The following is a 14,535-nucleotide window of genomic DNA, read 5'->3' on the forward strand; positions in this document are numbered from 1 at the left end:
AGAATAAAAAAGTTGTAAGGTTTATCATATAAATTAATAAATTTAGTTATTTTATTTGGATGTCACTGTACGGAAGGGTTATAAGATTTGGAGCTAGAAGGGGACTTTAGAGACCATGTGGTCCAAATCTCTCCTTTTACAGTTGAGGAAACTGAGGCCCAGAGAGTTCACTGACTTTTCTAAGACAGTAAGAAGCACAGCTGGGATTCACTGCCAGAATGCTGCTAGCTCTAGGAAGTATATGTACTGATTGGTTTCCCGTTTATTCCAACCATATCACTTTCCTGAATTTAAAGCTATCCAGCTTCATAATAACTTCGCTGGGGGAGAAAAAGGATGACTTCTGGATAAAGTGGTGGTGGTAGTGGGGAAAAGGGGGTTGCCTCCTCCATCTTCTCTATTATCTGTCAACTCTTAGGGTGTCATTTCTTCACATCTCTCCTAAGTTTCATAGAATTTTATTCTAGTTCTCAAAGTTAGGTGATGAAATGTTTAAAAATCTATGCACATGTTAAATTCAAAAGTATGTGGAACAGATTATGTTGATCCACAGACATATTTACATGTTTTCTAGGTTCTTTTTTCCTAACATTGCTTAAATTTATAACAAAAACTATTATACACTTAAGAAAATATGTATCCATCAAAGAAAGGTATTGATTTTTTCAAATATAAAATAATTTCAATAAGAGACTCATAGCTGTAAAGCTAGAAAGGACCTTAAAGCTCTCTAGTTCAACCTCTTCATTTTATAGATGAGGTATCTCAAGCCCAATGAAGGGAAAGGAATTATCTAAGGTCACACAGGTAGCAAGTGGTTTGAACTCAGGTCCTTTGACTTCAGATCAACTCTCTTTTCACTGCACTATTTTAAATGATGAAGATGATTTAACCGTCAGCATATAGATGAGGCACAGATAATGAATGTTACACTTTCCTGATATTAAAAAATGCCACTGCATATTCTTGATCTGAACTTGTCTTATGAGATTGATTGTAAGTTTCCAGGACACTGCATTTGGAGTCAGTGGCTAGGAGCCCTGGGTTCTAGCCTTAGCTGTTATGTTAACTCCTTGTGTTACCTTGGGTAAGACATTCAGTCCCCCACCTCCATCCCCTCCCCTTTTTGGCTTATTTGTCAAATGAGAAGATTGCAATGGTTCATCTGTGTGGTATTTTTCACTTCTGCCATTCTGTTTTCAGGTCCCTTCTAGCTCTGTCCAATAGCTTGTGCTCCAAGTTCCTTCTAGCTTTCACATTGACAACTCACTTTTCTGTAACGCTTTCATATTTACCAAATATTTTTCTACCAGCCTCCTGGGGAGAGGATTAGTATAAGTATTATTACCTCTCTTTTATAAATGAGAAAACTGAGGCCCAGAGAGGTCAAGGGACTTGCCCATGGTTACACAGCTAGCACTAGATCTGAGATGGAACTCTGAGCCCAATAGTATTCATACCATGAGACCCTACCTTGTCTAATACTCTGTTCTGAGGCCCCTCCCAGCCCTGCCAATCTGGGTTTGGATGCTTCTTCTAGATCAGATAGTCTATGCTTTCCAACAATAAGAAGAATAGTTAAAGAGCTTCCAAAGCACTTTCAGGATCACAAAGAGCTTTTCCCACAACAGCCTTGTGAAGTAGGGAATACCAATATTATTGTTCCCATTTTACAGAAGATGCAACTGAGATTCAGAGAAGATAAGCGAATTGGCCATTGCTACACAACTGGCAGGTCAAATTTTAAGGTTTCGTGCAGCTCTGACACAACCGATAAGAGAAAGACCTCAGAAGAAGGTGACAGGCAGGAGATGTATAGAAGTTAAGAATAAGCTAATAAAGAAATGAAGAGTTAACATTTTCTTCTTTTCTTTTTCAATGCAACAGCTAAAAACAGGAACAGGCAAAAAGAGAAAGGTGGCAGATGGATGTTATAGTGAGGGAGAAAGAAGAATCACTGAGAAAAAAAGGAAAAGAAAACAAACAAAAAGGAAAAAATCCAGAAGAGGAGCCTGAGGAAAGGATTTTCTAAAGGAAACACACCCAGCATCTAGATTAAGGACATGCATCTGTTTATGCATTCTTAAGGAAACATGAATTTGCCATATAACGTATGCTAGAAACATATAGATGCCCTAAGCATACAATGTTTACATGTTTCATCAACCTGTCAAACATTAATGATTCATTTTGTTATAATTAATCTCTTAAATTCTTGCTATGTATCCAGCTCTGAGGAATACAAGAGCATAGGAGACAGAGTCACTTCTTTCTGGTTGGGTAGAAGAGATGGATAATAGAGAAATGACTAGAAAACTGGAGACAGAACATATGGTCAAAGGCTAGCGAGTGAGGCACAGCCTATGAATGCTATTAGAGTTCAGAGAGACTCCACCTCACCACTGCCAGTCCCTGGGAGACCCTCAATGCCCAGGTGAGCACAGAATGGTTTCATTGCTTTCTCGCATGGGCTCACATCTCAAGAGGGCTGGCAGTATGTTTTATGAGCTGTAAGTCTTATGGAATTTTTTGCTTCTTTTGCCTGATTGCAATAGCTCTACGTTCCAAATTGTTTTGAGATTCATTTTCCTGGAAGGTGTGTGATGCAGGATAGAGAGATTTTGTTATTAGAAGGTTCTAATTATAAGGGTCAGAGGCGGAGCTAGAACTCCCCCCTCCCCTTTTTTTTGATAGGGGTGCACAGCAAGCCACAGAAAACTACTGTCAAAGCAACTTTTAAGACAAATTCAGGTTTTTTTTTGGGGGGGGAGGGACAGAGCAGGGAGATAGCAAGGCCACTTGATTCTGCTGGGGAAGAGGTCACCTGGGGTGGAGCGGCCTATTTTACCTCATTATTCCTGTTAACTAGGTGTTGAGCTCAGTTGTTTCTAATTGTTGAAAGAATGGAGGTGCTGTCAGTGCCCTCCAAATTTTGGCACTCAGGCCAAAGCCTTCTGTGCTTCTCCTTAATTACAGCTTTGGTCAGAGGATCTGCATTTGAGTCTTTGCTACATGACCTTAGACAAGTTACTTCTCCTCTCTGTCCCTCAGTTTTCTCAGCTGTAAAATAGTGGAGCTAGGCTAGATGATTTCTGAGGTCCTCTCCAGGTCTAAATCCCTTCTCTATCTTATTGTAAGCATCTGTTTGTATAATAGAGTGGAAAGCATTTTTTCACATACATATTTCTGAAAAAGATATTTTTCACAGATTTATTTTTATGTGGTTCATAATGCTCTTGAATAATACATCAGTAATTTTTTTTTTACAAAGATAAAGCATCTATAGTGTACAAAACTGGGTATGAATATTATTTTTGTTTTTTAAAATTAAATTAATTTTTTTCCAATTACTAAAATCTTTTCTGTCTCTTCTAACTCCTCTCCACCACTGCAAAAAGAAAGAAAAGCACAATCGCCCCCACTTTTTAAAACATGCATAGTTCAAGCGAAACATATTCTCTTGTTGACCATGTCCAAGATATAGACATCTTAGTCGTACCTGGAGTTAAGTCATCTCTCTGCCAGGAGGTGGCTAGCATGTTTCATTATAAGTCCTTTAGAATTGTAATTGGTCATTGCTTTTATCAGAGTTCTTAAGTCTTTCAAAATTGTTTGTCATTACCATATGGTAGTTACTGTATAAATTGTTCTCCTAGTTTTGTTCACTTTACTGGCATCCAATTACACAGGTCTTTCTAGGGTCTACTCTATGCATGATAACTGTATTGTTTGGTAGGAACAGAGTATAAAGACCAAATCTGCTCTCAATTCAAAGTCTGAGTCGGGTAATCTGGCTCCATTTTACACTTCTCTTTTGAAATTTCATTCTCTCCATCACTACCAGCCACTTTGCCCTCTCCTTACAAAGATTAGGTCTTTACTATTTTACCTCTCCACCAGGATCTCCCTGCTCCATCTCCTTTTCTAGCCCCCCCAACCCTCCCCTTCATTTGTCTTTAAAGTTGATTCAAAAGTGGTTTTGTATTGCTTTCTCTGCCCCCCCACTAGATTCAGTTCTGACACCCATAGTAACCTTCTAGTGACAAAGTCTTTAACCTTCACCCACACACCCATCAACAAACACACCCACCCACCCACCCTTCCTTCTATCCTAATATTCCTTCAAGCTACTTTTCTCTGCTGACTCATTCCTTACCCTCTTGATCTGGTTTCCACCCCCATTAATCTAAAGAAACTGCTGTCTCTAACATTACCAATGATCTCAGATGAATACAGTGCTTGGGCTAGACTTTACAGATCTCCCAGTTCAACACAGCAAATCCCTTTTTTCTCTTATCTCAGTCACTCAGACCCCAAACCAAGAATTCATCATTGGCTCCTTCTTCTCCTTCACTACCCATTTCTAATTAGCTTTCAGTTTCTGCAGAACGTATTCTGCAATCTCTCCCAACCATTCCCTCCTTTATAGGGAATGATAATTCTTTGACTCTCTTAACCCACTGGGTTGTGAGGAAAGCGCTTTTTTTTTTTTATATCTGATGAATCGTTGTGACTTAGACATACTTTGTAAATCAAAAAAAGAAACAGTTTTTGTTCTGTATTTTAAATTCTGTTTTTTTTTTGATAGTCTGAGATAATGATCCCAAGTTTCTTTCTGAAACAAAGGGCCATCTTAATACCAATATCCTTTCATTGAGGGTGTCACAATTAGGTGTTGCAGGGGATAGAGCATGGGGCTTGGAATCAGGAAGATCTGAGTTTCCTAAGTTTGAATAGGGCCTCAGATACTTACCATCTGTGTGACCTTAGGCAAGTCACTTAAACCTGTTTGTCTCAGTTTCCTCATTTGTAAAATGAGCTGGAGAAGGAAATGACAAATCACTCCAGTATCTTTTCAAAGAAAGCCCTAATGGGGTTACAAAGAGTTGGACACAACTGAAATGACTGAAAAACAGCAAAATCTTTCGCTGTTGTATGGCTATAACTTATGCAACAATATTACAATCTCTGAAGAATTTGAATGGGTGATTATTGGAAGCATAATGGAGGCACATGGTGGCATGAGCAGGCTCCAGAACATCATCAGCGGGAAATTATGAGGCACGAACTGTGTGAAGGATGTGAACAAAGAAATATCTGATCTAAGAAGAAGATGGCTTGTTATGTGGAGAGAGTGAAGGATGACCAAATCAATGAGATCCATTGATATACTTGAAATGTCGGGAAAACTGGAAGGCCTCAACATTTCTAGTGTTGTTGTACTTCTTTTGTTCTCTAAGAGGACCAATGACGTCATGGGTGATGTGCTGACTCATGTATGAATTGTATTTAAGGTAGGCAGAGTTGTGCAAAGTCATTAGCTTTACTCTCTACTTCCGAGTCATCAAAGTCCAGTGGCAAGACAAGGTTGATGGCTTGGAATGCAGTGGATGATGTTGGAGTCTTTGATGTTTAACCAAACTCTGCTTCATGGCCATTAGAATAAATTGTCTTCATCTGCCCATTCTGCTGGGAGAAGTCTTGTCTTGCTTGGGGTAGACATCCCCCTAACTCATCAGTGAGTTTGAGGCCTGTCAGTTGCCCTCAACCTGTAAACGTTTTTTAGCTTGTCTGCTGAGATGGTCTTACTAGGGTGTGGCCCCTATACGTGCTGCAACTTCTTGGAGCCTCTGGTGCGAGTTGGGTGACAGGTGGACACCAACGGTTGCGTGAGCAGCCCCGAAAAGGGCTTAGCAAGCCCGTTCACCAGAGGTGGTAGTCCTCCCTGACCTCCCCATGCACACAGGAAGGTGTAAGTAGGTTGTGATGTGTATTGTTGGAAGAAATGTCTGCATCAATGAGATCACACATACTGGAGCATAAGGTCTCTTTGGGCCTTGCAATTCTGTCTTTTATTTTTTGAAGGTTCATTTTATTTCTAACAGACTAGTTCTGTATTCTATAGTCCGGCTTTGATTTCTTTATTCTGTAGTCCAAGTTCCACTCTGGCACTGATATTCTTTGTTCTGTGCTTGGGGGCCTTCTAACTCTGACACTCTACACAGTATTTAGGGGAAAAGCATCCCTTCTATGTGGAGATCTAGGGATATTTCTAGTGATCAGGGGATTCAGAGAAGAGTGCGTAGTCATGTTTTTTTCCTCAAACGTAAAATCAATAAGTATTTATTAAGCACCTACTGTGCTCTAGGCACCATATTAAGTGCTGGGGATGCAAGTACAAAGAATGAAACCATCCTGACTCATAAAGGACTTAAGTTCTAATGGGGGAGACAATAAACAGATATTTAAATATACACAGCATAAATATAAAATGAATAAGAGAAGAGAATAAGCATCTATTAAGTACCTATTGGGTTCTGGGCACTGCACAAATATTATCTCTTGTGATTCTCAAAACAACTGAGGTAGATGTTATTAATACCTCCATTTTATGGTTGAAGAAACTGAGGCAAGCAGAGATTAAATGACTTGCCCAAGTTCACAAAGCTAGTGTCTGGGACTGGATTTGAACTCAGATCTTTCTGAGTCTAGGCCCAGCATGCTCTTCACTGCAACATGAATACAAATATAAACAAAGTTGTCAAAATGGAGGCAGTTTGGAAGGTAGAATGTAGTCAGTTGAGGGGGATTGGGAAAGTTTTCATGCAAAGGATGATGTTTTGGCTGAGTCTTAAAGGAAGAGAGGAAGTTTAAGAGGTGGAGGTAAAGAAGAAGGCACTTTGGGCATAGGCATAGAGATGGAAAGGGCAGCTTGGCAGAGTATGAGAGAGGAACAGTGCTCATCTAGAATGATAGGCTGGGGCTAGGTTGTGAATGTCTTCAGAAACTAAACATAAATTTATGATTTTACCCTAGAGGCAATAGAAAGCCACCAGAGTTGATTATGGAGGTCAGATCTGCAGTGAAGGAATAATATCTAGCATTTATATAGAACTCGATAAAGGTTTGCTAAGCAGTTTATGTTATTTCATTTGAGCTTTACAACTACTGTGTGAGATGGGCTGGACTGGAACGGTGAGAGACCGGGGGGCAGGGGCATCAATGAGGAGACTTGAAATAATCTGGGCGAGAGGTGATGATAACTTGAACTAAGTAGCTGGGGGGAGTAGAGAGAAGTGATTCGATTGGTGGGATGTTACAGAGCCAGAAGCAGCAAGATTTGGCAACTAATTGGATATTTAGGGCAAGGGGGAGTGAGATAGTCAGGATGATGCTGGAATTATGAACCTGGGGGACTATGAGAATGGTCATGATTTCAACAAAAATAGGGCAGTTTGGAAAAGGGGGATTTGGGGTAAAAAGTAATGAGTTTAGTTTTGGATATGTTGAATTTGAGATGTCCTGGGACATTCAGTTTGAAATGTCTAATACACACATATACACACATATTTACATATACTCTACATACATATACATATCTATCTATCTGGTGATATGTACATATCATTTGGGGCAGTTAGGTGGTGTAGTGGATAGAGTTTAGGGCCTGGAGTCAGGAAGACCTGAGTTCAAATCCAGCCTCAGACACTTAGTAGGTTTGTGACCTTGCGTGAATCATTTAACCTCTGCTTGCTTCAATTTCTTCATCTGTAAAATGAGAATAACGATAACACTTGCCTCAAGGATCAAACGAAATAATTCTTGTAAAGCACTTAGCACAGTGCCTGGCACATAGTACATACTATATGAATGTAAGCTTTTATTATTTAGACACATGTATAACATGAATGGAACACATATCATACATGCATAGTACACATTTGTATGTGCATGTACATATGTTAGTCATCTGTATTGAGATGATAATTGAATTCATGGGAGCTGATGAGGTCATCGAGAGACACATAGCTGAAGAAGAGACAAGAGTCTAGGACAGAACCATAAGTAACACTCATAGAGAAGTGGCATGATATGAATAAGCCATCAAAAAATACTGAGGAGTGGTCAGGCATAAAGGAGGAGAACCATGAAAACCTACAGAAAAGAGATTCTCCAGGAGAGGATAGTCAGCAGGGTCAAGTATGGCAGAGAAATTGAGAAGGATGAGGATTGGAAAAAGACTGAATTTGGTAACTGGGATGTAATTGGGGACTGTGGAGAGAAAAGTTTCAGTTGAGTGATGAGATCAGAAGCTGGATCACAAAGGGTTAAGGAATGAATGAGAGAGGAGGAAGTAGAGGCCTGGAGTGTAAACAGTTTGAGAAAGAAAAAGGCGCAGTATAGGATGGTAGGGCCTATTGAAGGATTTTAAAGGATGGGTGAGACCTGGACACGTTTAAAGGCAGTAGAGCAGTAACCGGGAGATAGGAAGAATATTTTCCTTAGTTTTGCAATTATACTTCACCTGTGACCATGTTTTGAGTAACATGGCATCAGTTTTTAGAGGTATCCCTCTAAATTTTCTGTGTATTTTCTCTGAGAAGCATCCTGAATCTGAGATCTTGTGAAATCAGGCCCCAGTCCCACCTTCCTAGAATGCCATAGGATTATGCCTAGTGCTAGAAGGGACCTTAGGGGTCATCTATTCCAACTCCCTTATTTTACAGATGAGGAAATTGAGGCCCATTGTCATTGGCCTTTTTCTGAGTGAAGACCGATCTTGGGAGGTAAAGTGCTACTCAGATCCTAAATAGGCCTGTTCTTCTCTGCCCTGGATAGGGTAAGGTTAGGTTGACTGACAGCACACAGTGAGCTACAGAGATGGTGTGACAGATGATGACATGATTCCATCATTTCATTCTCTACATTTTTTCCATGGGCCAAATCCCCATTAACTCAAATTAGCTCTTTATAGTGGGCCAGGCACATTTCCATGATTCCAGACCACTGGGTGGGGTTTGGAGGAAGTGGAAAGAGGGCTTTTTTTTTTTTTGGTGGGACGGGGCAGTATTTCAAAATGGCCTGTTATCCTGCTGCAAAAAGCAAAATGTCTATCTGCTTTACAAGAAGCTGCTCACCCACAGCCAATGGGGAATTCACAATATTTCTTGAGTGTGGGTCTTTGAGTGGCCTATGGAGCTTATCTGTTAGTAGATTTGTCTTGGACAGTCAATATAAATAACAACATGGGCCTAGAATTAAACAAAAGGAGAGCAGATGGGATTGCCTCCAGGAAATTGTAAGGCACCTTTAATGACACACACTTCTTTCAGAAGAAAAAGTCCACCTTTTTAATACTAGTACTCAATCAATATTGTTATATGGTGGTGAGTCATAGGATGAAAAGGTTTTGAAGAATTAAAACAGCCCCACACAGAAAGTAATGGAGAAGAACATGGTGGGGGGGCGGTGCAAGACTGCACCATATAACAAAGAAGGGTCTTGGGAGAAGTAAAGGATATCATCAGTAAAATGTATGTCTAGAAAAGAAGACAGACTGGTCACGTGGCCAGTTTGGGGGCTAAAAGGTGCAGACTAAGTGTTCCATTGTGATATCAAGAGAATTTGGGGGAAGGTCCCAGCATGTTGGAGGCACTCCCCCTTGTGGTGGATTACGGAGGGACATGGACAAGAGTCTCAGGATGGGAGGCTCCAGTTCTGCATCACTGGAGGAAATAGCCAAGTTTGTAAGCTCCCAGATCTATTTGAATATTTAGGCATGGCTATGTATCTCAGAAAACTGTATCTGACCTCGTTCCATCTTAGAATCCGATAATCTTAAAGGCATCTCGGAGGTCACATGGTCCATCATATGCCATAACAGGTACATTTTATCTGTAATAGTACCAACAAGTAGCCAACCTCTGTCTGAAAACTTCCAGTGATGGGAAATCTGTTACCTCATGGGACAGCCCATTGTACTTCCATTGTTAGCAAGCTGGTTGTTGAATCGAAATTTGCCCCTTTTCAAGTTCCTCCTTTTTCTTCCTAGTTGTTTCTTTTGGGGCCAAACAGAACAAATTTTATCTCTTTTTCACATGACAATCCTTCAAATAATTGAAGGCTATTATCATGTCCCCGGGTCTTTTCTTCTCTGGCCTAAACATTCCCATTTCTTTCGACCAGCCCTCAGGTGACATCCTCTCTTCTTTCCTCTCCCTTTGTGGACCTGATCATCTGTTCTCTCTCTCTCTCTCTCTCTCTCTCTCTCTCTCTCTCTCTCTCTTCTCTCTCTCTCTCTCTCTCCTCTCTCTTGATAGAGATTTATTCATTTGTTCACCTATTTATTAATAATAAGTTAGCCCTAGAAATAAGGAGGAGGAGAGCAGGTGGGATTGCCTCCAGGAAATTGTGTAAGGCTCTTTTATTTTTAAATGCTTTACCCAGGTCTTCCTGATTCTAGTGCTGTGGCCATATTCCTCACTGCCTCCTTCGATTAAAAACAAACAAACAGCCCAACAACTATAATAAACATTATTTAATTTCAGTACAACAAAACTTTATTTATAAGTATTTACATTTAAATAAATGAAATCCCACACATAAAAATACCGTAGCTTTTCATTCACTCCTGCTGAATGTCCAGTAAGATTCTTTGTCCATTCATTCCCAATTATTTTTCTTTTCATATGGTAATAATTAATGGAAACTGTGCTCTTCTGATAAGGCTTCCCCGTACTCTACATTATTTCATAAAATTCTTACCGTATTTTATTATAATCTTGATACTCATCAATACGAATACATCACAGTTTATTCAACCATTCTCCCATTGGTGGACATTTTGGTTGCTTTCATTTTTTTCTGGTAATATTTTTTTTGACAGATAGGCCTTTTATGTTAACACTTTAGAGGTCAATTTCAGCCTTTCTTTTAATATGGTATTGATTTTGGTCTTTTCTCTAACAAGTCTGTGGTCTAGCTATAAATAGACAGTTGATTTAGAAATGGTTTCCACAATGGTAACCCATCTTTTCCTCTCTGTTAGAATGGAATCAGTTTGCATTTGATAGGATGGTATTTGGTGCTTGCTGCAACTAGCAGCTTCTAACTCCTGGCTCTGCCACAAGCTCGGTTAGAGAAGTTAGGCCAATGACCTAGGCTTGGATTTGACAGCCTTTTTCATCTCTAAATCTATGATGCTCCTGCCACTATTATCGCTTACCTATCTTTCCTGCTTCTAGTCTCTCCTGCCTGTAGTCCATCTTAGACACCCTGCTAGATTAATTTTCCTAAAATTTTTAATTAATTTCATTTACTTAATTAAATTTCCTATTTTTTTCTCTGTTTAAAACCAACCAACCAACCAACACTTCTAATGGCTCCCTGTTTCGTATAGGACTAAGTCCTAGGTCCTTCATGTGACACTACCTTAATTTTTTTTCTTTTTAATACTCTTTGTCATTATATTGTCATTTCCAGCTCCTACCAGACTGAGCCCTCCTGTGGGCAAAGAAAAGAATTAAGTAAAAACATCTGATCCAGAAACTTTGTCCAAGGATGTAAGCAGTATTCTTTTCCAGTAGTCTCCCACCTCTCTACCATGAGGGAAAAGGTAGATTTCATAACCTCTTCTCCAGGATTCTTTCTTTCTTTTTTTTTTTTTTTTTTTTTGGAGGGAGGGGGAAGCAGATCATCCTTCCAGCTTTATCTTTGAATACCACCTTAAGTCAGGGTATGAGAGGTTTCATCTTGGCTCTGCTGCTGTGTGATCCGCATGTTTGAGTAAGTTAGTTTACCTCTTTGAACTTCATTTGCTTCATCTGTAAAATGAGAAGTTTAGCAAGACAATAGGACCATCGATTTAGAGTTAGAAGGTCTCTTAGGGGTAATAGGATAAGAGATCAGAGACGGCAGGGAGCTAGAGAAGTTAAGTAATTAATCTGAGCTCATACAGCTAGTAAGTAGCAGGAGGCAGAATCTGAACCCAGGTCCTCTCACTCCAAGCTCAGCACTCTTTCCAACTTCCCATGATTCCTAATGACTTTTAAGGTCCCTTGTAATTCTAAATCCTGAGATTCCTTAAATCTACCACCTGGGTGGTGCAGTGCATAGAGCAACAAACCTGGAGGCAGGGAGACCTGAGTTCAAATTCTGGCTCAGATGCTTACTAGCTGCATAATCCTGGGCAAGTCACTACCTACTCCCTGCCTCAGTTTCCCCATCTGTCAAATGAGGATAGTAATTGCAGTTACCTCCCAGGGTTATTGGGAGGATAAAATGAGATAATATTTGTAAAGTATTTTGTATATCTTAAAATGTCATGTAAATAATAGCTATTGTTATTATTTCTCCATAAACTCTCTTATTCCATCATCCTAGCCAAATGCTTCTGTTTGCCTTTCCTCCAGTAGATGGTGCATATTTGTCTCCCTACCTTTGTTCCTTGTGTCCTACCTTTTCCTCCTCAAATTCTATTTGTTTTTTAAAGTCCTACTTCTTGCCTGAAGCCTTTTCCAACTGTTATAGCCTATAATGGCCTCTCCCTGTTCTGAACCCCTGTCCCCCTTCCTGTCTATACCCCATGTTGGGGACTTAATCATGTGCTGCCTTGTTACTTCATCATTCCAAGGGGCTCTGAATTCAGTGGTGTGGGGGCTCCTTCTGCCAACGCAGATCACAGCCTTTCTCTAGCTTTAGTAGATGGTTTTAAGGAGTTGTTGTTGCCAAAACATTCATCATCCTACAGCCATCCTCAGCGTGAGTCTCTCCAAATTTAGCTAGTCTGATCCTCAGAAAATGGAAGTAGTGTCCATCACCAGACACACATTGAAGGCTTTCCGGCTTGTACATTGTTATTTAAATGCCTGTCTCTCTTTGTCTCCCCAGCTGGATTGTAAGCATGACAAAGACAGGGACCTTTCCTTAGATTTCTTTATGCTCTCTTGCCCCCTCCCTCTAAAACTAGCAAACAAATAGAAGAGAGACAATGTGGGAAAGCACATTGGATCCAGGATCTGCTGAACTAAGCTGTAAATCCAATGAATCCTAGCTACTTACAAATGTTTAGTATTTGTCCCTAGAATTACTCTTAGGATCATAGACTGAGAGTCGGCAGGAGCTTTAGATTCCATTTTATCCAAATCACTTGTTTTATAGATAAAGAAAGGGAGGCTCAGAGTAAGTGTCTTGCTTAAAGTCATACAGCAGGATCTGAACCCAGGCCCTCTGACTCCAAAGTCCATGGTCTTTCCAAGGTACCATTACAAAGGTAATAGAGTTGGACTTCAAACCCAGGTCCTCTGCCTACAAATCCAGGCCTCTTTCCATTGCATCATTCTTGGTCAAGCCATAGCCTTTAGAGACCTCTGTAAAATGAGAGAGTTTCACTAGGTTTGCTAAGGCTCCTTCTTGCTCTGAATCCTATAATCTTACAAAGCTCTTGTGTTAAATACCTGTTGTGTACTAGGTGCTAGGAATGCAGAGACAGGCTATAAAGCTGTTCTTCAGGAGTTCACAAGTAACAGAGGTAAAGACATGTACACAGCTAACTGTGATATAAGAGAGACTGGGATAAGTGTAAAGCAGAAGTCTGGCAAAGTGCTCTGAGAGGTATAAGAGAGTGGGGAAGGAGTTTAGGGAAGGCTTCCTGAAGGAGGAAGCATCTAAACTGGTCTTTTTTAGAAAGGTAAAGTTAGGGAGCAGTGAAGTCTGTTCTAAGCGAGAGTGAACAGAGGTACAGAGATGAGGGAGAATAGCTGAGAACTGAGGATGGAGAGTAATCAAGTTTGGTTGTGATGTCGAGTGCAGTTATCCCTTCCACATCACGACTTTCTCCATCGAGGTTTCGATATTATTAAGGGGGAATTCTTTGGGAGTTTTGCAGAAGCCACAGATGACACACAAAGGCCAGCAGATGACATAAAAAAGTTTAGAAACTTAGAAATGCATGTAATACATGTAGAGCATTGTATAATATCACAAAAAAAGAGAAGGAACTCTGCAAAGCTGGACAACTTCTTCTCTAATAGCAAGGGAGGGTCAAAACATTTTGCGGGTATTTTCTAGGGGGGGGGCACTGCATCCCTAACCCTAGTGATGTGGAAGGGATAAACTGTACATGAAGGACAGACTTAGGAGACATAATGGGCAGTAGGTGGTGCCATAGCGCACAGAGTGCTGAGCCTGGAGTCAGAAAGTCTCATCTTCCTGAGTTCGAATCTAGCTTCAGACACTTCCTAGCTGTGTGACCCTGGGCAATTCACTTAACCTAGTTTGCCTCAGTTTCTTCATCTGTCAAATGACCTGGAGAAGGAAATGGCAAACCACTCCAGTATCTTTGCCAAGAAAACCCCAAATGAGGTCACAAAGAGTTGGACACAAGTAAATAACAACATTAGTACTTGTTTAGTGGTGTGAAGGATGAAGTGAAAAAAGAAGATCTTGGAGTCAGGAATATTATTTAGGAGATTATTGATTGAAAAAGAGACGAAACCCTTAACCAATGTACTAATTGCTATGAAAATGACTAAAAAAACGGTAGGATGCTAATGAAAGGGTTTTTTCCACATACTCCGGGGGGAGAAAACAATGCTATGGAAGCCAGAGACCCACTTCAAAGTCCCTAGTCCCATTCATTTGCCCTGTAGTTGAGGTCCAAAGGATGAAAATCTATGGAGCGTTTGTTTCTATGTGTGATTACTTTTCCTTGAAAGGCAGCATGGTGCAGTGGATGGAGCCTTGGACTTGGAATCA

This window comes from Phascolarctos cinereus, unplaced genomic scaffold, assembly GCF_003287225.1.
Source record: "Phascolarctos cinereus isolate Bilbo 61053 unplaced genomic scaffold, phaCin_HiC Scaffold_2;HRSCAF=192, whole genome shotgun sequence".
NCBI classification, from domain to species: domain Eukaryota; kingdom Metazoa; phylum Chordata; class Mammalia; order Diprotodontia; family Phascolarctidae; genus Phascolarctos; species Phascolarctos cinereus.